Source organism: Pan troglodytes, chromosome 16 (genome assembly GCF_028858775.2).
Source record: "Pan troglodytes isolate AG18354 chromosome 16, NHGRI_mPanTro3-v2.0_pri, whole genome shotgun sequence".
Taxonomy (NCBI): Eukaryota; Metazoa; Chordata; class Mammalia; order Primates; family Hominidae; genus Pan; species Pan troglodytes.
Window position 1 is genome coordinate 13,370,721 of NC_072414.2, and position 25,262 is coordinate 13,395,982.

Genomic DNA, 25,262 nt, shown 5'->3' on the forward strand with positions numbered 1-25,262 from the left:
GTCTTGACAGTACAAGAAAAAGATGGATTGATTGATATGTACTGTAGACTGAGGTCTGCAGCTGTGGTTGCCCACCATTTCAAGATAAATTAATCCAGCCTAAGAACCATTGTAAAATAAGAAAAGGAAATTCGCATTGTCATCACTGCAGCCATGCTAGCAGACACGAAACTTTGCTCTTTTTGCCAAATACCTTTCTATCTAGTCTTGAAAATGTAGCTTTTGGCTGGATGTAGTAGCTCATGCCTTTAATCCCAGCACTTTGGGAGACCGAGGCAGGAGGATCACTTGAGCCCAGGAGGTGGAGGCTGCAGTAAGCCAAGATCACACAACTGCACTCCAGCCTGGAAGCGAGGCTCTGTCAGGGTGAAAAAAAAAAGAAGATGAAAGAAGGAAGGAAGGACAGAGAAATAGAGAAAACGCAGCTTTTATGTGGGTGAAGGATATCTACAAGAAAAGCATATCTATAGACTCTAATATGATTCAAGAAAAACTGATGTCATTATATGACAACCTAAAATGAGACTGGTGGAGGATGGTGACTTAAAATTATGAGATCTACAAATTTGGAGAGGCTAAAGTACAGTGGCACAATCATGACTAACTGCAGCCTCAACCTCCTGGGCTCAGGCAATCTCCCACCTCAGCCTCCCAAGTAGCTGGAACTACAGGTGTGTGCCACCATGCCTGGCTAATTTTCAAACTTGTTTTTGTAGAGACAGGGGTCCCACTATCTTGCCCAGCTGGTCTCGAACTCTTGAACTCAAGCAATCCTCCCACCTCAACCTTCTAAAGTGCTGAGATTACAGGCATGAGCTGCTGTGCCAGGCCAAGAGCCTTATTTTCTTTCTTTCTTTTTTTTTTTTTTTTTTTTTTTGTCTGACAGAGTCTAGCTCTATCATCCAGGCTGGAGTGCAGTGGTGCTATCTCAGTTCACTGCAACCTTTGTCTCTCAAGTTCAAGCAATTCTTCTGCCTCAGCCACCCGATTAGCTGGGAAGACAGGCACATGCCACTACATCTGGTTAATTTTTGTATTTTTTTCTAGGTAGAGATGGGGTTTCGCCATGTTGGCCAGGCTGGGCTCAAACTCCTGGTCTCAAGTGATCCACCCAACTCAGCCTCTCAAAGTGCTGGGATTACAGGCGTGAGCCACTGGGCCAGCCCAAAAGCTTTATTTCTTAGAAAGGTTGCAGCCTGCAGGCTGGCCATCTTGACAGGCTGGGAAGTGTAGCCTCCAGCAAAGACCAAAAGCAGGTGCTTCCAGGGAAAGATGAGACAGGAAGTTATGCTGAAAGGGTTGGCTAAATGTACATATTCAACAGATTATAGAAGGCTCTATTAATATTCATGAAGGGGGTGAGACACACCTATTTCACACATTACATACGTCCCATGTTCATTTTGGAGTGGAGGCAACATTTAAATGCATTAAAATTGGGACCTATATGTCAAAAGGTGAAGCAGAAGGTTCGAAGGCTCTCAGTGCCCAGCCTTCCTACTGGAGAAAACTGGTCCAGATTTACAACAGGGCCAATCAAGGAAATCATGAAAGAGAGTGTGCCTGTGGCAAAAAAGGTGGGGAATGTAGGCTTTCAGGATATGGATCTTGGAGAAATTCAAGAGTGAATAGACATCACACCAGAGGAATTAACAGAAGACCACTTGATGGAGATGAGTGTTTTCGAATCAGTGCCAGATGATGAGGAAGAGGATGTAGATGCAGTGCCAGAAAATAAGTTGACATTCAACAATCTGGCAGAGGGGTTCTGATTATTCAAGACTACTTGTGACTTCTTCTACCACATGGACCTTTCTATGGTACGGACACCAAAACTAAAGCAAATGGTGGAAGAAGGATTGGTAACATAAAGAAATATATTTAGAGAAATGAAAAAACAAAAATGTCAGACAGAAATAACAATGAATTTCTCAGTGTGTGCGCATCTCCTGACTTCCTTCCCATCTCCCCGACCTTTTCTGCCTCTGCCATCCCTGAGATGACAGGACCAACCTCTTCTCTTCTTCAGCCTACTCAATGTGAAGACGATATGGATGAAAACCTTTATGATGATCCACTTCCATTTAGTGACAGTGAATACATTCTCTTCCTTATGATTTTATTAGTACTTTTTCTTTTCTGTAGCTTACTTCATTGTAAGAATACAGTATACAATACAAATCAGATACAAAATATGTGTTGAGTGTTTATGTTATTGGTAAGGCTTCTGGCCAATAGTAGGCTATTAACAAAAGTTGTGGTGAGTTGAAAGTTATATGTGGATTTTTTTTTTTTTTTTTTTTTGAGACAGAGTCTTGCTCTGTCCTGCAGGCTGGAGTGCAGTGGTGAGATCTCAGCTCACTGCAACCTCCACCTCCTGGGTCCAAGCAATTCTCCTGCCTCAGCCTCCTGAGTAGCTGGGATTACAGGTGCGCACCACCACGCCTAATTATTGTATTTTTAGTAGAGCCGGGGTTTCACCATGTTGATCAGGCTGGTCTCAAACTCCTGACCTCATGATCTACCCACCTCAGCTTCCCCAAGTGCTGGGATTACAAGCGTGAGCCACCACACCTGGCCTACATGTGGATTTTTGACTGTGTGGGAAGGTTGGCACCCCATCCCCTTCATGGGAACTGTAGTCTCATTAAATCCTCACATGCTGCAAGATTGGTTTATTATCCCCATCTTACAGATAAGAAACTTAAAACCCAAGAGATTTTGTACATTGCCCAGAGTCACATCACGGGTGAGTGGCAGAAACTGGAGCCCCCACCCAGACCATCCCTGACCTGAGCACAGGTTGCCAAGTGTGCGTGCAGCAGTCAGAGACACTGGGAGATGGCGACTGCCCTCCGTATTGAGGCCACTTATATATCTGGCTTCTGTGAAACAGCCTTGCTTAGCTCCACCACTCGGTTTTGGTCAAATGAACCACAGCAGGATCATGTGGACTTCCTGAGCACTGGTTTGCATGTATGAGTTGGACTTGGTGATCTCTTTGAGGTGGTGGAGGTGATCTCTTTGAGGTGTGTGGAGATACTAAGCTAGTGGAAAAAGTGCTGAACAGACTGGGACCGGTGGCTCACGCCTGTAATCCCAGCCCTTTGGGAGGCCAAGGCAGGAGGATCTCTTGAGGCCAGCCTGGGCAACATAGTGAGACCTTGTCTCTACAAAAAAAAAAAATTAAAAATTTTTAAAATGCTGAACAAAAACCCACCTGTGTTCAATCTTGGCTCCTCCCTGGATAATGTACCCACTCCCAAGTATAGGTGTTGGTAACTCTTGGGAGTACGTCTTAAGCCCAGGTAGCACATCAACCGGAGTTCCAGACAGTTCCCCAGCTGCCGCCTGCCTCAGATGTCTCTACCTGGCTGTCCCACAGGTGCCCATCACTCCACCTGGCATCCCAGCCAGACACCTGGGGGCCCTGGGGTACTCCCCGAAAACCCCTTGTTCCTCACAACCCCCAGACCCACTACCCCTCCAATGTTACCTCTCAGAGCTCTAGCACCCACCACTTCTCCCTCTCTGTGCCTCCTCCCCCTGAACTCCCTGCAAACTATCTCCACCCAGTAGCAAAGGGGCTTTTTGAAAAATGAAAATCTGACCATGCTGTCCCGGTTAAATGTTCTCCCAAGGCTTCCTGGTGTCTTGGGATGAAGACAGCATCTTAAGGCGGCCTCATCCCCTGCCTCTCTATTTTCCTCCCCAGCTCCTAGGACTCTGCCGCTGTCCTGGCTCCAGCTACGCTGGCTTGCAGGCGTCATGCTGCCCTGTGTCACAGGCCTTTCCACATAACATTCCTGTGCTTGACACACTCTTCTGCTTCCCCAACTCCCAGCCTTTGCCAAGTTAACCAACTTCTGGTCATGGCTCAACCGTCACTTGCTACCCTAAGGAAGGCTTCTCCAACTTCCTACACCATGTCTAGAGCTGTGCCGTCCTCTACGGGACCACTGCCACATGGGGCCATTGAGCCCTTGAAATGTGCAATTGCTGCCGAGAACTGAAAATTTTTAATTTTAATTAATTTGAATTTCAAACAAGTGACTAGGTTCAGTTACATTTGAAACAAGGGGATATACATCTATTTTTTCAACTGTGAATACTGTGAAATCTAAATATAGATTATTTCCCACAAAATTTAGACCTGAATTGAGAGGTGTTATAAGAGTACACACCGGGCCGGGCACAGTGGCTCATGCCTGTGGTCCTAGCACTTTGGGAGGTTGAGGTAGGCAGAACACCTGAGGTCAGGAGTTCGAGACCAGCCTGGCCAACATGACGAAACCCTGTCTCTACTAAAAATACAAAAAAATTAGCCGGGCGTGGTGGCGGGCGCCTGTAATCCCAGCTACTCCAGAGGCTGAGGCAGGAGAATCGCTTGAACCTGGGAGGCTGAGGTTTCAGTGAGCTGAGATCGTGCCATTGCACTCCAGCCCGGGCAACAAGAGCGAAACTCTGTCTCAAAAGAGAAAAGAAAAGAAAACAAAACACTACACCAAATTTCAAAGACTTAGCACAAAACAGGAATGTCAGGTAGTTCAATAATCATTTTTATACTGATTCCATGTTATGATGGTATTTTAGGTACACTGGCTTTATTTATTAGTAAACAGGGTCTCGCTCTGTCGCCCAGGCTGGAGACCTACTGAATTCAGGTCATCCTCCCGCCTCAGCCTCCCGAGTTGCTGGGACCACAGGTGCGCACCACCACGCCCGGCTTTTTTTTTTTTTTTTTTTTTTTTTTTTTATTGATAGGGTCTTGCCATGTTGCCCAGGGTGCTCTGGAACTCCTGGGCTCAATCGGATCTTCCTGCCTGGGCCTCCCAAGTAGCTGGGATTACAGGTGTGAGCCACCGCGCCCAGCCGGTATACTGGCTTTAAATGATAAAAATGTTCTGAACATTCACCTTCCGGTGTTGGCGCGCGGGGCGTGGCGCGGAGTGACCAGCCCTGCCTGGCTCCTTTCAGCAGCAGGTGAAGCGGCTGCAGCGCGTTCTTTAACTTTCCCAGAAAGAACAACAGTTTGTAAAGCGCGCGATCTCATGCATGTCCCGGCCAGCCCAGCAGCTGGGGATGCAGGGCCACGTCCAGTCTGGGACGCTGCAGGGGCTTCGCTCCTGGGTCCCACCTCCTGTGCGTCCCCGGGCGCGGCGCGACAGTCCGGGGTCCTGCACGCTGTGGGGAGCGGCGCTGGGGGCGCCTCGGAAGGACGCGGTTCTCCAGCCCTTTCCGTGCCTAAACAGGACCGAGGCTGAGTTTCTTCGCGTGGGTGGAAACTAAAGCGGGGTTGGGGACAGGGCGCTGGCCATGGGTGCGGTTCCAGGAGCGGGCGCGGGTCCCTGGGCGGGAGGTGGCGGGGGGGGGGGGGCTCAGGCACAGCGGGGGGGCGAGGGTGCACAGCCGGGAGCGCAGATCCCAGGGGCCCTCACCGCAGTAGGTGATGGAGGTGTGCAGCAGCACCACAAAGCATTCCACAGGGCACACATACAGCAAAGCAGCACGCTGTGAGCAGTAAAGATAGGCAAGTTTGTCAATTAAACTTTCATAAAGCTGGGGGAAACAGAAGAAAACGAACCATAACAACAAAAAATAAAGCCGAGAAACATTTAAGAGATTTATTAGTTTGTTTTAAAATAACAGAAGCAAGCCCATTACATGGTAACATAAGTCGCATATTTTGTGAGAAATGTTTTCCAAAGCAAAAAAAAAAAAAACCTGTGGGAAAGTGGCGGTGCTTCAGTTGTGCGAGCTGTCACGTCCTAACACAGCTGCATCCTCAGCTTGCTATCCCCCCCGCAAGACGCTCCCACTTCCAGTGAAAAGAGATCAATAACATCTCCTTATTGTCAAGAAACATTCTTGACTCAACCTCACTCAGCCGCTGACAGGGTCGTGAAAATCCCAGGGGTCCCTGGACGGCACAATTGAGTGCCACTGGTTTTTTGGAGAAAAGTGTGGAGCTGTACTGGGGAGTTTGGAGAGGGTCCAGGGAAGGCCGTACCGACCAGTGGTCTCAGGACCAGCGTCAGAAGGAGCAGCGAGGAGGTGGAGGCCGGGAGGGGGACGTAGGAGCTGCCGCATTCCCGGCAGAGGGAACTGCAAGTGTTGAGGACCCCAGGCAAGTGCACTGAGGAATGAAAGGCCACTGTGGCCAGAGCTGGAGGCAGCAGAAGAGAGGCCCAAGAGGAGGGCAGGGGCCAGAGCAGCAGCGAGGCCAGACAAGGGCTGCGGCCTAGAAGCAAAGGGAAGCCATGGAAGGGGCCTCGGAAAGTGACATCAAATTTGCATGTTTAAAAGCCACGCTCAAGAAGTGCCGTCAATCAGTAGAGACAGGTATCAGCCAAATAACCACATAAATACTTTTAAAAAACTAAACAATAATTTGGTAATTTCTTGGCTATGACACTAAAAGCACAGGCAACAAAAGAAAAAATAAATTGGACTTCATCAAAATTAAAAAACCTTTGCGCATCAAAGGACACTATCAGAGTGAAAAGACACCCCAAAGAATGAGAGAAAATATTTGTGAATGGTTTATCTGATAAGGATTTAATATCCAGAATATAAAAAGAACTTCTACAATTCAACAACAACAAAAAATCTGATTCAAAGGACTTGAAAAGACATTTCTCCAAAGAAGGTCTATAGATGGCCAATATAGAGGAACAGAGAGCTTATACTTACAACTCTCCCCCCGAAACCCACTGTGCCTATTTCTATGGTATGGAACTATGAGGTCTCAACAGAACAGATGAATAGATCCCAGTTTCTATTCATGGAAATTTCAGGCCTTGTCTTTGGGCCACTAAGGTGCTTATTTCCCAGACTAACAAAAATAATCTAGCTTTTTGTCTTGACTACCAAACACTCTGGATTTTTTTTTTTTTTTTTTTTTGAGATGGAGTCTCGCCCTGTCACCCAGGCTAGAGTGCAGTGGCACGATCTTGGCTCACACAACCTCCACCTCCCAGGTTCAAGCAATTCTCCTGTCTTAGCCTCCCATGTATCTGGGACTACACACACCACCACGCCCGGCTAATTTTTGTATTTTCAGTAGAGATGGGGTTTCACCATGTTGGTCATGCTGGTCTTGAACTCCTGACCTCAGGTGATCCACCTGCCTTGGCCTCCCAAAGTGCTAGGATTACAGGCATGAGCCACCATGCCCGGCCCACTCTGGATTTAAGGACAGTTCTTCCTTCAATCAGCAGCCAAAGAGTCCTGATTCCTGATTCTAATTAAGAAGTTTAACTTGGTATTCTATTTCTGATGGAAGGATGGCTAAAAGAAGGGAGACTCAAACAACAGATGAAGGCAAAATACTCTGTACTGATTTTTCAACGTAATCTTAAATTCTATGTTTAATTGAGATGACCCAAATTCTTTTTTTTTTTTTGATACGGAGTCTCGCTCTGTCACCCAGGCTAAAGTGCAGTGGCATGATCTCGGCTCACTGCAACCTCTGCCTCCCGGGTTCATATCATTCTCCTGCCTCAGCCTCCCAAGTAGCCCAGGCGCCCACCACCACACCTGGTTAATTTTTTGTATTTTCAGTGGAGATGGAGATGACCCAAATTCTTAACTGCCTCATAAATACTGTTAATATATTGAAAGTTTTGCCCTAGGCTTTTATTAAAGTCAACTATATAGAAAAAGTTTCTCCTATCTTGAAATGTATTATTAAAGACATCATCCCTAATAATATTCCATATTCTCTGTTTAGGAACCCCAATTGTTTTCAAATTCAAGAATGCAGAGAAATCTACTTGTTACAAAAGAGTAGAATGGATAATGGGCACCACATCCTGAAGTGTATTTTAATAAAAATTCATGTAAGATGGTTCAAAATTTCATTAACTACTTTAAAAAGAAATGCCTGGGAGACTTCTATTTCTAGCAGAGTGGCAGACTGATGCCTTGAACAACCCTCTTATTACAAAACTGAATACTCCACATGAAAACAAACCTTTTCAAATGCATTGTTAAGCTGTGAAGAGAATAACGAAAGTTCTAAGAAACCAAAATCTAAATGAAAACACAAGTCCAGGCAGGCACTAAAAACCTAAAAAAACAAAACAAAACAAAACAAAACTGAAGAGGCCAATTGTTGGCAAGCATGTGGAACAGCAGGAACTCTTTAAGCTGCTGCTGGTGGTGGAGGCCAAGCCACTGTGCTCCCAGAACACGACACAGAAGCCTCCACACTGAAGCAGAGCACAGGTGCCCTGGAGTCTCCACCCCACCCAGGGATCCTCCAGCAGAAGTGTGTGTGCCCCTGCATACCTGCAAGTCCCATATCCAGACCTAGTGTTCAGGGCCATGGGATAACAGCCAAAAATAGGAAATCATTTTACTCATCAATGGAAAAATGGTAACACAGTCATATAATGGAACTCAACAATGACGATAAATCAATTTCTGCCATAGACAAGAACATGGATGTGTTCTGTAATACTGAACCAAAGAAGCCAGGCTAAATAGAATGTGCTGTATTTTATAGAAATCAAAACCAGGCAGAACAAATCTACATCAGGAACTGGGAAAGTAGCTATTTTGTGGGTTGGGGCAGCAGTGCCTGGGAGAGGCCACAGGTCAAGGCTACTGCTTGGTCCAGGGCGTGGCAGCCTGGTGTGCTACAGTTCATCTAGATGCACACTTATGATTTGGGCACTCTTCTGTGTGTACATTAACATTTCAATAAAAAGCTTATTAAAACATTAAAACTTTCAGAAAAATCCACATTGCTTCAGTAGAAATTAGCACATTAACGTTTAAAAAATACATGTATATGGTGGGGGAAAAAATAGTTCAAAAGAGTACCCAGTGAAAAGTTTAAGAGGGAGTGATGCCAGCAAGGGGCTGATCAATAGCCCCTTGCACTCATCCCCTGACAAAGACAGCCAAAGCAGCAAACAACTATATTTTGATGAAAGTCACTAAAAGAGAGCCCCAGAGTGCATCAAGGAGTAGCAGAAATCCAGTAGAGCACAGAAAACCAGGACGGTCACATAAAGGAGGGAAGGAAACATCTGGCCCCCCACCACCCACTCCCCCAGAGGGATCAGCCTGAAGCAGAGGGGATGTCTCCCTGCAGGGATAAGGAAGCAAGAGGGGCCCAGTAGCCCCAGCACTCCCCTCAGAGAAGGAACTGACATTGTGCCCCACCCCCATGGACCAGCTGCTGCTGCAACGTGCCCTCCTGGACCTGGACCACTTCCGGAGCATGTCCCACCCAGGGTGAGCAGCCACCGTATCCTTCTTCCAACCTCAGGCTCTGTTGCTGTATATCACACCCACCTAGTGGCCCACCACCTCCGAGCCGCTGTTACACTGTCTTAGGCCATTTAGTGTGGCTGTAACAGAATACTTGAGACTCGGGGTAACTTATTTTATAAAAAAGGTTTATTTGGCTCACCCTGCTTGTGTCTGAAAAGTCCGAGATCGGGCAGCACAAGTGGCGAGGGTCTTGGGCTGCTTCATCTCATGGGGAAAGTGGAAGGCGAAACAGGTGTACGCAAGGGGCTCACATGGCAAGAGAGGAAACAGGAGAGTCTAGGAAGCGGAACTCACTCTGATAACAATTCACTCCTGGTAACTAATCCAGTCCCATGAAAAGGCATTAATCTATTCATAAACGATCTGCCCTGTGACCCAAATACCTCCCACTAGGCCCCACCTCCCACACCACCACATTTGGAATCAAATTTCAAATGGATGAAATTTCAAATGGCTGGTGGGAACAAATGATGTCCACATCACAGCATACACCCCACCTGCGGGGCCATGCTGCTGTGCCCCTCCCCTCCCAGCTGCCATTGCGCCCTGCCCCTTGGAGCCTGAGCTGACTTGGTGCCCTGCTTTCCAGGGAATCAGTGCCTTGGCCAGTCTGAGCAGTCACACCCCCCACTGCACGAGAGCTGAAGCACTGCCCTGCTTCACAGCGAATCAGTGTCTTGGCTGAACTGAGCAGCCACACCTGCCAGGGATGAGCTAACATGGCACCCCCATATCCTAGGAAAATGGCATTGGCTGAACTGGGGTACCTTGCCCTTCAGGACAAACAACTGTAGAACCCTGCTTCCTTGGAACTGGACTAGCCCTGGAGAATCTGAGTTGCCCAGGCACCTGCCTCCCCAGGGAGAGAAGTAGTTGCTGCACTGGTCCCTGCCCCTGAGGGCCCAAGCCACAGTAGTGCTCCACCATTCTGGGGTCCTTGCTGATGCTGCGCCTGGCCTCACAAAGACTGAGATGCTGCTGTGTCCCACCACGGCAGGGTCCAGAGTCACTATCATGTCACTCCCATGTCCAGAGTCACTCCCATCCCCTGGGAGTTTACTTCTTAAACTCTTCGCAAAAACAGAGCGAGAGGAAATAATTCCAAACACATTTTACCAGGCCAGTATCACCTTAATACCTAAGCCAAACCAAAACACACACACACACACACACACACACACACACACACACACACCCCAAACAAACAAAAACTACAGGTCAACTTCTCCAATAAATTAAACACTGATGCAAATATCCTAAAAAAATTTTAGCAAATAGAATTCAACAACACATCAAAAACATACATCGTGTTTAAGTGGGATTTATCCCTGGCATGCAAGTCTGGTTTAAAATATGTAAATCAATCAATGTGATATATCACATTAACAAAATGAAAGATAAAATGACATGGTCACCTCAATTGATGCAGTAAAAGCATTTAACAAAGTTTAGCAACCTTTCTTGATAAAACCTCTTAATAGTTTATGTATAGAAGAAAAGTTCCTCAACATAATAAAGACCATTTATGAAAAACCCACAGTCTAATCATAGTTAGTGGGGAACAACTAAAGCTTTTCCACTAAGATTGAGTACAAGATAGGGATGGCCAGCCTCATCACTTTTATTCAATAGAGTACTTGCAAGAGCAATCAGATGAGAAAAAAAGGCAACTAAATTAAAGAAGTAAAATTATCTCTATTTGCAGATGACAAGATCCTTTACGTAAAAACTCCAAAGATTCCACAAAAAAACTGTGAGAACTACAAAATCAATTCAGTTAAGCTGCAAGGTATAAACTCAACATATAAAAATCAGTTGCATTTCTATATACAAATAACCTAGCTGACGAAGCAATCAAGAAAATAATCTCATTTACGATAGCATCAAAGAAAAACAAAAACTTAGGAATAAATTTAACCAAGAAGGTGAGAGATGTGTACACTTGAAAACCATAAAACATTGATGAAAGAAATTTAGACATGAACAAATGAAAAGACATCCTATGTTTATGGATCAGAAGAATTAATATTGTTAAAATGTTCACACTACCCAAAGCAAATATACAGATTTAACACAATCCTCATCAAAGTTCTGATGGCATTCTTCACAGAACAGAATAAAACAATCCTGGCCAGGCACAGTGGCTCATGCCTGTAATTCCAGCACTTTGGGAGACTGCAGCAGGCGGATCATGAGGTCAGGAGTTGGAGACCAGCCCGGCCAACATAGTGAAACCCTGTCTCTACTAAAACTACAAAAATTGGCCAGGCATAGTGGCATGTGCCTGTAGTCCCAGCTACCTGGGAGGCTGAGGCAGAAGAATTGCTTGAATCCAGGAGGCAGAGGTTTCAGTGAGCCGAGATTATGCCACTGCACTCCAGCTTGGGCGACAGAGTGAGACTTCGCCTCAAAAAAAAAAAAAAAAGAAAGTAAAGAAAAGATAAAACAATCCTGAAACTCATATGGAACCACAAAAAACCCCAAACAGCCAACAGATTACTGTGAAAGAAAAAGTTGGAGGCATCACACCTCTTGATTTAAAATTGTATTACAAAGCTATAGTAATTAAAACAGTATGGTGCTGGCATAAAAACAAAAAAATAGACCAATGGAACAGAACAGAGACCTTTGAAATAAATCCAAACATATACTGTCAACTAATTTTTGACAAGGGCAAACAAGACAACACAATGGTAAAAAAGATAGTCTCTTCAATAATAGGATTTTCACATGCAGAAGAATAAAATTGGACCCTGATCATACACCATACACAAAGATCAACTCAAAACAGATACAAGACCAAAGACCCAAATAAGACCTGAAACCATAAAACTCCTAGAAGAAAACATAGGGGGAAAGCCTCTTGACATTGGCCTTAGCAATAATTTTTTGGATATCGCACCACAAGCCAGGCTACAAATGTAAACATAAACAAGGAGGACTGCATCAAACTAAAAAGCTTCTGCACAGCAAAGGAACAACCAACAAAATGAAAGGGGAACCTACAGACTGGAAGAAATATTTGCAAACCACATATCTCATAAAGTGTTAATATCCAAAAATCAGTAAAGAACTCTTACAACTTAATAGCAGAAAAACAACCCAGTTGAAAAATGGGCCAAATAGGAAACGACCAATAGGAAATGGGGAGATGTACATTAAAATAATACAAAGTAGCAGACATGTAGGATGAACAAGTTAGAGATCTAGTGTACATCATGAGGGCTATAGTTAATAAAAATATATTGTCTTTGGGATTTTTGTTAAATAAGTAGATTTTAGCTGTTCCTGTCACACAAACAAAAATCTAACTATGTGAGATGGTAGCTATGTTAATTTGCTTCACTATAGTAACCAGTTTACTATCTATATGTATCCTTTAAGATCATGTTGTCAACCTCAAATATATAAAATAAAATTTATTTTAAAAAGGAAAAGTTTGTCTTCAATCCAGAAAGAACCACTATTACCATTTTTTGGTGTTCCATTCCAAAATATCCCACAAATATACAATTGTTCAATCAAATTTAACGTTAGACTTTATACTTGAACATTCAAAGTACGTAAGAAATTATAGAAAAGTGTCTGTGTGACTCCCTGTCTGTAGAGCACAGGCTTCATCTCCACTAACACACACACGACCAGTACCTTATACAGAGAGTCCTTGTTTGCCTTTAGTCTGACACCATGGGCGAGCCTGAGTTGGCCCGTGGTCCGCATTCCTGACCAGGTGTCTTTCTCACCCACTGGTTTCAACAAAGACGTTACTGGGTTATAGAAGGCTGGGATGGAAATAGGATACCAAGTTCTCATGAAGACAATATCTGAAAAGAGGTAATTTACTTTAACATTTTTGAAAGAAGATTCATAACCATATTGCGAAGAAACAAAGAACAAAACCTTCACTGCAAACTTCTCTACCTGGTTGCAAAGTATTTGAAGGGAAAGGTCGCTAAGGGAACTATTCTCATAGATCACAGAACTGTTACTGGGTGTGGCCAGGGGGCTGCAGACACAAGCGAATGGGCACACCGCATAAGACTGGGAGATCTAAGGCTGGAGTTGCTCAACTCTCTGGAGACCTGACTCCAGCCTCTCGTCACACTGGCTAGAAGTCAAGCATGAATGGTAACACCCTGCCCTGAACACTACTTAAGACACTCACCGCTCATCAGCAGCTTATCCTCAAAGCTGGCCCGGAAAGCTCCTTCTGGAGCTCAGAGTGCTTTCTTGATCTGCCCCCTTATCCCACTGACAGTTTGAATCACAGCACCTTCAAATTTGGCCACTTCCAAGGCAGAATTAAACATTCCCTACAGGTATAGCAAGATAAAAACACACACACACACACAAAATCATATACTTTATGCTTTACTTCTTACTTCGAACATACATCCTTGATTAAAGAACAAAAACAACTCACTGAAGGGTGATAAAATAATCAAAATGTATTTGCCCCTGAAAGTGGAATTACTACCTCAAAAAGAATACAACTCTTTCATTTTCCCCAAAATAATCATGTGAGTTCATGGGCATGCTCATCACTGCTGTCTGTGAAGAGAAGATCGAAGAGGGATTTACTGGACTGAATTGGCCTAGGAAGCCTTTGCTGGCATCTCTCAGACTGGACTGCAGCCCAGATCCTTTTACTCAGATGCATGCACTTAGAACATGAAAACAGTAAGATAAATGCTGGTGGTATTATTACCTTATATTGCAAGAACATTTTATGACTTCCTAACTCTGTGTTTTCAATAGAAACATCCCCACTAATGAAATTGTCAATAAATGCTGCTCAAACCACCCTCCCCAAATACTGAAAAGCAGTACATCCGTTTCTCTGTACCCTTGTCAAGATGTCTGCAAATGCTTTGTTGATTTTTCTACTGAGTTAGACAAACTTGTGATTTTTTTCCCTTTCTTAACACAAATTTAAAAAGTAGGAAACAAAAACCTAGTGGATAAAATGACATATTTTCAGTATGAGTTCTGTGGCAGTCTCACATGGAAGTCAGGAGTAACAGCCTCAATTCCTAAATAGCTGTTTACCACTGCTTTTTTCAGCATATTTAAGTAATACAGAATATAAAGGAGCAAACAGAATATGAAGTTTATAAAAGATTTCAAACACTTTTCTAAAAATGAGGCCCACATTTTAGAGGTATTTCATTCCTTTTCTCAAACAATATGGAGATTTATAAATATGAGAATATATAGATATACAGACCTTAATAAATGAAGTGTTCTTGAAAATTTTATATGGAAAACCAGTTAGCTTTAATTTCTTCACAATTTTTATGGACTTCTCCAGATCAAGGACAACTCCTGTGGCAGCTATCCGAAAATCAGGCTAACAGGAGCCCCAAAATTTGAAAATAGGAATAATATTAGCAAGAGAAAAACTTCAATTCTATGTGACACAATAAATTACCAAAGTGAATTTTACTTACAATTAGCTAAGAAAAACAAGAGAGACCATCTGAACTTGCAACCCAGTGGTTTGACAAAAGCAATCCAAAACTTTAAAGTTGGTAAGTCAAACTAACAAGGGTGACTTGAGGCCGGGCACAGTGGCTCATACCTGTAATCCCAGCACTTTGGGAGGCCAAGGCAGGTGGATCACCTGAGGTCAGAAGTTTGAAACCAGTCTGGCCAACATGGCGAAATCCCGTCTCTACTAAAAATACAAAAATTAGCTTGGCATGATGGTGCACACCTGTAATCCCAGCTACTCGGGAGGCTGAGGCAGGAGAACCGCTTAAACCCAGGAGGCAGAGGTTGCAGCGAGCCAAGATCGTGCCACTGCACTCCAGCCTGGATGACAGAGTGTGACTCTGTCTCAAAAAAAAAGAAAAAAGAAAAAAGAAAAAAAAAAGGCTACTTGAGTACTTTCCTGAGAGTGATTTCAGAGGAATGTAATTTTACTATAATGATTTATTTGGAACGAAATGGAAAAGAAAAATACAGTTGCAATGTTTAGGAAATTAAAATTTGGACCTCCAGGGAAGATTCCATCTGCTCATTATTCTGCTTTCTCCTCTGTTAAATGGGACCAGTAAACCCTGCCCTGCCTGACTGGTCAAATGAAAATGGAGTGAACAGACTGCTACCCCAGCACAGCTGCAGGGAGTCTTGTGTCTGGGTGGTCTCTGATGGCTCCTCATAACCTCATATAGTGCTTAGCACATGGTGAGCACTGCTTAAATACTTGCTTAGATAAATAAATGCAAACGATGCACAAAAATAGGAAATGTACCATTATAATTCTTCCACCTCCCCTCCTCTAATCCCACACCCTACTGAAAAGGATGTACGAAGATTAAAAGCAAAGGGAAATTTACTTTATATTAATAAAAATGAGTAATTTTCAAGTTAAAGTCTCTTGTACATAATAACCCACATTCAGGATATATTTCTCAAACCAATCTGTAAAAGAAATCATCCAAGATAGTTACCATTATGCCACTGACAGACTGTATTGCCAAGAAACCAGCTCCCTGTGGAGTGATAGGGTCTTAAAGGAAAAGGAAAAAAAGAAATATAGCAAACCACAAATTTTAGATTCTAGTTTAACATACTGGATATGGACATTTAGATTTGGATATAGATTTACATATATACTCCAAACCACCTCCCCGCTCCCAGAAAAGAGAAAAATCTTAGGAGTGGAATTTTATGAAAGGAAAAGAACAAAGCTAAAATAACGCAGTCTGTAAGGTTTAATCTCGGCAATAGGCAAGTTATTGTAATCATATTTTACCTCAAAAGGCTGCTCCACAATGCATGTGCTGTGAGGTATACTTTAGAAGCCTTTGTCTTCCATTGTGGTCTTCGATATAATAGAGCGGGATGGTCTGAAACCTCCACCCTACAGAAAATATGATTGGATCTCGGGACTTGAGGATTTTCTTATACCAGCGATGTTTCTTCAGACGCATCTGAGGGGGATGAGAGGGTAAGATGATTGATGGAGGGGAAATCCACAGAGCCTCAGGCACCAAATATGCAGCAAAGGGACCCACCTGCACGTATCCAACATTTCCCTCGCTGTTGCCCAAGCCACCCAGGATAATGGGGTAATGGGGGTCAATGTTCTGCACAAATTCACAGGGAACATTTTCAATCTCAACGCGGACGTACATCCCAGGTCGAAAACCCTCATACTGAACTCTGGCTTCATCATCTTGATCTTCAAATTCTGCACGATTCAGCTGTACATGACGGGGCGGGGTGGGGGGACCCTGTATGCTGTTATCTGTAATAAACATAGGATTAACATGAACAAATGAGCAATTTCTAAGTAAAGGAACTGTGGACAAAATTATGTAGGCTTTATCCTATTAAAAATACTACACATTTGGCCAGGTACAGTGGCTCATGCCTGTAATCCCAGCACTTTGGGAGGCCGAGGCGGGCAGATCACATGAGGTCAGGAGTTTGAAACCAGCCTCGCCAACATGGTGAAACCCCGTCTCTACTAAAAATACCAAAATCAGCTGGGCGTGGTGGTGCGTGCCTGTAGTCCCAACTACTCAGGAGGCAGAGGTGAGAGAATCGCTTGAACCTGGGAGACGGAGGTTGCAGTGAGTCAAGATCATGCCACTGCACTCCAGCCTGGGCAATAGAGCGAGATTCCATCTCAAAAAACAGAAAAAACAAAAAAAAACCTACACATTTTACCTCTACAGTCTGCTCAGAATATGTCCCAACCGTTTTCTTCTCTCCTGCTCCAAGGGACAGCAAATGTAGATAACTGTGGAGCCCTGCGTGCTCGAACATTGGAAACATCCCCAGTCCACACCTTCTTTCCTTCCTCTCCAAACAATTCTTTCACACTTTTCTCTTGTCTTCAAACACCCACCACCACCCTCACCTTCACTCAGCTGATGGCTGTTTCCTGATTCACTCCAAAACCAAAAGAACCTCTATGGTCAACCCTCTACCAGGGTTTCCTCCCATATCCAGCCTTATCAGAGCTCTGACCTGGCCCATAGAGGAGCTACGTGTGGCTATTTAAATTAAAATTAATTACAATTACATAATATTAAAAATGCAGTTCCTCAATCACACTAGTCACACTGGAAGTGGTCCATATCAACCTGCGGCCAGTGTTACAATACTGGGAAGCACAGACGTGCATCTCCATGATCACAGAAAGTTCTACAGGCAGCTCAGGCACAGATGATTTGTCCATGCCTTTACTCCGGGCCACACATCACTTGCTCACTAGACACCATCCACTCTTCCTGGATTTTATTCCAACAGCTCTTCCCTCCGTTCTCTCTCTTATCTCAAAACCTTTTGATTCCACTTCTTCCACCAAAAACTGCTTCATTTCTCTGCTTCTCTCTGCAGCAAAACCCCACAAAAGTTTTCCGCAGTTGCAGCCTCCAGTTCCTCTGCTCCCATTCTCCTACATCCATGAAAATTGGTGCTTGCCAAGATTGCTGAAGGCCTCCACGCTGAAGGACTCCTCCAGTGGTCAACTCTGCCTTTACCGTAGTTAACACTGCAGCGGGCTCTGAACAGTGCTTCACCTCCATGTACAACTGGACTCCTGCGTGCCTGCATGCTCACACTGCTTCTCCCTCTCCCTCCTAGGCACTGCTCAGGCCTCACAGCCGCAATCGCCCCATCTCACCCATGCCAGTCTTGCTCCTCCCAGTCACTCTGCACTCACTCCCTGGCCACCTCACAGAGTTAAGTGGCATCTATATGCTGACGGCTGTACATCTAAGTCCCTGGCCAGACCGGTCTCTCCAGACTTGATGCTCCGCTTGTCTGCATGATACCCAGCTGAACCAAACATCATCTTCCCAAAACTGCATCTGCAGACAGTTTCCTATCTAACCTGCAACAACCCATCCTTCCAGGAATTTCCAGCCGCCATCCTCATTTCCTCTCACACATCCCACATTCAGTCCACCAGGAAATCCTACTGACCCAGCTTCCAAATAAACTCTATCCGGGTTTGACTCTTTGTCTCATCTCCACTGCCAGCCCTCTGGTTTGTGCCACCGGACTGATCTCTACCAGACTGATCTCTTGGCAGAGTGATCTGATTACCTGAATGTCTCTCCTCTGCTCAAAACCCTCCAAGGACTCCCATTTCAGAGTGAAACATTCAGTCTTTTCCAATGGCACACAAGGCTCTAGGTAATTTTAAATTGTAAATGGTGTGAAGCAAAAACTTCAGAGTTAGCCTAGTCATGCCTTTCAAAGGTCAACACAGACTAGCAACCACTAAGCTAATGCCTAATCAGGAAATAGTCCTTTGACAAGATGAAGACCTAGGATGAAACTCCGTTTCACAAATCATACACCTAATCTGTTCCAGCTTACACAGGCACTCCTGGCCTCACTAACAAGATGCAACTCAGATGCTCACCATCAACTGTACACACGTTTCTGTGTCTGTCTCCTTCAGAGTGAGATCACCGCCTCCAGCAACCTGCTCAGCACCCCCAGGCAGGAGGGCCACACCATCTCCCTTATCTCCGCATCTGACCTTATACTCCACATGTCCTTCTGAACTCTGACCAGGATGTTTTCAGAGCACTTCCCCTGGGAGCTCTTGTGTGTCCATAAGCCACACAGGCCACTGATCACCTGCCATTCAAATCAGGGAGCAGCGATCAGAATAGGCAGCATTGGCTTGCACTGAAATGAACACACTGTCTTAGATCACTACATTGTAAAAGTCTCAAAAGTAGAGACCATGTCTCAGTCATTTCGGTTTCCTAAATTCTTGTTACAAAATATGTATGGATCTTTTTCTGGTGACCTTCTGACTGTAGAAACAATGAGCTCACTGCATGAATAAACACACTCACATGCATCTACCCAGGAGTCCAAATGAAAGGCACAGAAGCAGGATAGGAAGCAGGGACCCAAAGAAAGTCAGGGATTCCTGCACTATGTGATAGTCTTGACAAGGGGCTAAGAGGAACTGAGGTTTCTCACCTGTGCTTGTTTCTGCATTTCTCCTTTAAGATCATCAAAATATGTGCTTTCTCCTTCATCATATTCCACATCAAACATCTCCTTCAATTTTCTCTTCTTATCCAAATGCTTTTTCTTGGCACTTTCTTCTTCATCAAGGTCAATTTCTTCCTTGTTTCTCTATATCTTCATTCTTAAATTTCCAGAAGAAAAAATTTTGTGTATGTTTATGAAGGTCTTTTCTTTAAACATTAGATTTTTTAAAGTTCTATTTAAACAAAAATCTTAGCAAAAATCTGTTATCATTATCAATAAAACAAAACAAAACACAACATAACCTTGGTCTCTGAATAACATGGTACTGCTACAGGAAATTGTTACATCTGCATTACAATTAGCTGCTATTCCCTGGCTGGGAACACAAACTAGAATAAAAATAACAGATATGTCCCTCACCCAGATGCTCCCAGACCCTGTTCTAAAGAAATATTAGGGAGAACAGGGACTTCATTCTTTTAAATGACACTTAAATTTAAAAAGAGGAGAATGATGGCAATGGTTGAATGTAAGTCTGAGAAGCTAAGACTTCTGTGAGTGAAAAATCACAGTGGACTTGGCAAATGACTATGGCAAGAAACGGTAGTAACTGTCGTCCAAAACTTAACAAGTAAACAAGAAAGCTTCTCTTTGGTCTCCACATCCCCACCCTTTAGGAAGGAATCTATCCATCCCATCTGCAATCTTCACACATCACAAGTAAGATTTGCATTTCTCAATATGGGCCTCTCTCAGAACACAATGACCAAGAACAGCCAGCTACGACAAAGACATACCTGAGTATCGGGGCCCGATTTTCCCTTGTGCACGTCCCCTGTTTCCAAGTCTTCAAAGTCACCGTAGAGCTCCTCTGGGAAAAGAACACCCAAAGGCTGCTCTGTGAGCCAGGCATGCATGTGCTGCTGGCCCCACCCATGAGAGGCCCACAGTGCGCTCCGTGTTCCAAGCCTCATTCTCACTGCTCCCGTCACTAGACACACAGGCAAAACTTTGCACTAGGGAATGCTTTGTAAAACAGTTAGTATTTCATCATCTGTTTAGGTAAACTAAATGGACCCAATCCACATTTCCGCACTTCATGTCAAAATCCCAATCTCAATTTTTCCAGTATAGATAATGGACACTCTTTTGTTTTTGTTTTTGTTTTTTTTTTTTGGAGACGGAGTCTCACTATGTCACTCAAGCTGGAGTGCAGTGGCACGATCTCAGCTCACTGCAACCTCTGCCTCCCAGGTTCAAGCAATTCTACTGCCTCAGTCTCCCGAGTAGCTGGGATTATAGGCACCTGCCACCAGGCCTGGCTCATTTTTGTATTTTTAGTAGAGATGGGATTTCACCATATTGGCCAAGCTGGTCTCGAACTCCTGACCTCGTGATCTGCCCTCCTCAGCCTCCCAAAGTGCTGGGATTACAGGCATGAGCCACTGCAACCGGCCAATGGACACTCTTTATGAAAGACACAGAGGTCTATCTGTGTCCCCCAAACGAAAAATTCAAAGAGTGAATGGAAAAGTCCCACGCTGATAACCAGTACATGTGAAAAGGAGTCTCAATGTAAGTTCAACACAACACAATCATGTAACACACCTAGGGGAAATTTTAGAATATATAAAACATAGCATTTAGATTAAGAGTAGAGCTCCAAACCACACCAAACCCATGGGAAGAGCTTATTCACTCATTCATTCCTTCATTTGTTTTTGGAGCTCTGGGCTCAATTATAGTTCCCACTCTTAAAAGAAATAGACAAGTAAGGCTGGGTGCAGTGGCTCACACCTGTAAACCCAGCACTTTGGGGGCCCGGGAGGCAGAGGTTGCAGTGAGCCATAATTGCATCACTGAACTCCAGCCTGGGTGACAGAGTGAGACCCTGTCTCAAAAAAAGGAAAACAAAAGAAAGAGGCAAGTTAAAACTCATTTGGGAGAGCAATATTTAGAAGGCTATTAAAACATTTTCACATAAGGGCCAAAGAACCAGGTAGACATTATAAAAGATAGGAAGCTCCTATTTGTAATAAAAGCAAAAAAGGATAAAATAGGAATAAACCTAACAAGAAGTGCACCGGAACTTAATTTTTTAAAAAAAGAAGAAAAGCTTTAATAGGCTACCAAAGGACAAAAGGAATAGCATCACTACCAACACTCGTAAGTGCTCTCCACACCAGGCACTGCGTTAAGTACTTTCCTTGCCTTAACCACATTCTTCAACCCAAGGAAGTAGGTGTTGTAAATATTATATACTGAATAATGATACGTCCTCATTTGAAAAGAAAGATTCGACATCACAAATATGCCAATTCTCCCTTTAGCACAGTTACAACCCAAAACCACCACTAAGGATTTCTGGTCTAGAGAAGATAACACATTATAAGAAATGTAACCCAAATTGTAGAAATAATAGACAGGAGATGATCAATGGAGAATTCCGAAAGGTGGACAGAAAAAGGCTGCTGAGGGACTCTAGGACTAGGGAATGCATAGTAGCCAGGTGTCTCCCTGGACCTCATCCAATAGGACGGTGACCCAGGCCCAGAGTTTCCCAACTCCCAACGTAGCAATAGAAGGCAACCCAGGCAGACTCAGTCCCTGCAGATCAAAGGAGATCTTCCCCACAACAAGAAAACCAGCTCCACACACCAAGACAACCACCATTCCCCACCCACCTAGCTGCAGCATGTGGCCCAGCCTGGGGCAGCTCCCCTGTTCCCTCAGGTGGGCAACAGAAGGGACTGGTGGGAGAATCCCAGTGATACATATAAGCCAAACAGACCAAAATAACACCATGAAGGCTCTGAAATTAAATTGCCATTGGAATCACAGCCCACAAAGTAGACCAAGACCTACAGACTAAACCTAAACAGGAGAACTGCCTGCAAAAATAAAAAAAAATTACATAGGCAGATGTTGGAACCATCTGACTCATCACTTATAACAGTCAGTATAAAAATGCTTCAACAAGCAACTACAAATCCTATGGCAACAATCAAAGAACTGAAAACGTCAGCAAAGAAACTGAAGAAGAATCAAATGGAAATTATAGAAATATAAAATACAGTAAAAGAAATTTTAAAAAAATCTAACTGGATGGGCTCTATATTGAGTAAAAGTGGAGACAACAGAGGAGAGAATCAGAGAAGCTGAAACCTGATCAACAGAATTCACCCAGTCTAAACAATAGAGAGAAAATAACCTGAAAACAAATGAACAGAGTTGCACGGACCTGTGGGATGATAACAAAAGACCACGCATTTATGTTATCTGAGTCCCACAGGAGACCAGAGCTGTGAAAGCATGCAAATAACTAATTCCTGAGGCTTCCCACATTTGGTGAAAGATATAAACTTACAGATTCAAGAAGCTGAGCAAACCTCAAAGTATACCAAAAGAAAGCAACACTGATTAAACTTTCAAAACTAAAAACAAAGACCAAAAATGGCAGAATGCCTGTAGGGACACGCCAATTCAAATGCCATGGAGGCCAGAAGGAAGTGGCACAACATTTTCAAGTGCTTAAAAAAAACCAAACAAAAAAACCAACCAAACAAAAAAACTGTTCGCTGCAAATTCTATATCCCATGAAACTACCCTTCAGAAATGAAGAGAGAAATAAAGACATTCTCAGAGGAAGAGAATATAGGAATTTGTCACTGGTCAATTTAGACATGCTAAAAAGTGGCCACAGAAATATATTCTGTTATTTCCACAATACAAAAAATTAAAACAAAAAAATCAAAATAAAAAATGGCTATAGAAAGTTCTTATGCAGAAGGGATAATATGGGACTACGGGAGGGACAAAGGAAAGACCAGAAATGTGGATACATACGCGATACAAACCACAGTTCTTAAAATCACATTTGACGACTGAAACAAAAACTATACCACCACCTAATACTCAAGCCAGTGATTTATACAAGTGGAAAAGGTAAAGAGACATAAATGCAAGGCAGGTTTCCACACTTTGAAGTGGTAAATACTGGTACCAGTAGACTACTATATTACAATACACATATTGTTAACATCCAGAGGAAACACTTTAACACTATACAAAGAGATACACGCAACAACATTATACAGAAATAGATCAAGATGGAAGGGAAGAAAAAGGAAACAAAAAAGCAAATAATAAAAACATCAGACATAAGCAATTATGTAAAAATAAGCACCTTAAATGTAAATGGTCTAAATAAACCAAAAGACAGATTGATGGAGAGCCTATAATAAACACATGGCCCAACTAAATACTGTTCATAAGAAACTTCAAACTCACTTAAGGACCTAAGTAGGTTGAAAGTAAAAGAATGGAGAAAGATATCCTGTGAAATCATTAATTTTTTAAGGAAGCAGGAGTGAATATATTAATATCTCATGAAGTAGACTTCAAGCAAAATAATTTACCAGAGCTGGAGAGGGTCTTCGCTGAATTTTAAGATCTAAAATTTCCTATGCTGCCTTGACATCTTTGAGCCTCACAGGGCCCCAAAGGCCTAGCCGTGGGTTTTCCTGTTTCTACCAGACACCCTCTACCCTGCCACCCAACAGGAAAGGCTCCCCACCTGGCTAGTTCTTTTATCAGCCAGAACAGTTGCACCTCAGCCTAAGAAGTTTCACTTCACCTGTCTGCCAGCACATGAATTTATTCAAACAAGCCAATTGCATTCCCCCTCGGGAACCACTGGTCATTGTGTGCTCTTGTTACTACCAAGCCTGCCTGCTTCCTCAGCCCGCTGCCCTCACTCCACTACAGAGTGCGGTGCCCATCTGACCCTGTGTGGCATGCAGTGTCCTCCTCTGAGCTGTGGGTATATGTGACTAAAACACTGCTGTCAATCTCATCCATCCACGCTAGGTGTCGTGTTCAGCCATCTCCTACACTTTAGGGCAGGGACCCCTCCTTCACCAATGGGGTGAAAAGGAAGTGATCATAACAACTGCTTAATGACAAAAGGATTAACCCACCAAGAAGACATCTACTTCAACATCCTCCTCTTAGCAACTGTTAAAACTAGGCAGAGGCCGGGCACAGTGGCTCACGCCTGTAATCCCAGAACTCTGGGAGGCAAAGACAAAGGATAGCTTGAGGCCAGGAGTTCGAGCCTGGGCAACATAGCAAGGCCTCATTTCTCCGAAAAATTTTAAATTTAGCCAGGTGTGGCGGCACACACCTATAGTACCAGCTACTCAGGAGGTTAAGCCAGGGGAAGTACTTGACCCTAGGAAGTCAAGGCTGCAGTGAGTCATGTTCGTGCCACCGCACTCTAGTGTAAGTGACAGAGTGAAACTAGGCAGAAAAGGAGCAAGGATTTACAAAAGATCTGAACAGTCAACCAGCAAAATCTGACATCCGTATAACACCCCACTCCCCAACAGCAAAATACACACATTTTTAAAGCCAATAGAAATCTACCAAGATGAAGTACATTTGGGGCAATAAAAGAAATCACAGGAAATCTCGCTGTGCCCCTCTCTGCGCCGCCTTTTTTCACCATGGGGAAGCGTTTGGGGGCCTCTTGAGGGACCCCCTAGATGCTTCCACTCAGAGCCCCCAAAGCCGGGGAGCCTCCACTCCTCTGTCTGCAGTCTCCCCTGTCGGTTCTCGCTGCCCAGGGTTCAGTGGCCTGGGGGCTGACGGAGGGGGTCGCCTCTGCCAAGGCCCCTCCCGGCGCCTCCCTGACTCATCCGGCCCACCTTCCTCCCACGCTGGCTCATGCAAAGTGCTCTGGTCACCAGGAGCCCTTCCTGACCAGCCCCGGCCCCTTCTTGGCCTTCGCCCACCTGGCCTCCCCTGGAGCCCTGACCTGGGTGCCGGGCCTGCTGGGTCCAGAGCCCACCCGCCCTGAACAACCCCGAGTCTCGGCCACCCTCAGTTCTTACCCTTTCACAGCTGGGGAGTGGAGCCTGGGCCTGCGCCTCTCCGTGCCAGCGCCAGCGCTGTGCGCCTCGCCGCCGCTGTGCCCCTCGCCGCCGCTGTGCGCCTCT

General features: G+C 44.3%; 1 pseudogene; it reads right to left on the bottom strand.

Moving 5' to 3' along the window:
* Window positions 1-198: 198 nt before the first annotated feature.
* Window positions 199-25,258, bottom strand: LOC129137187 (ribosome biogenesis protein BMS1 homolog; annotated as a pseudogene).
* Between the last annotated feature and the right edge of the window lie 4 nt (window positions 25,259-25,262).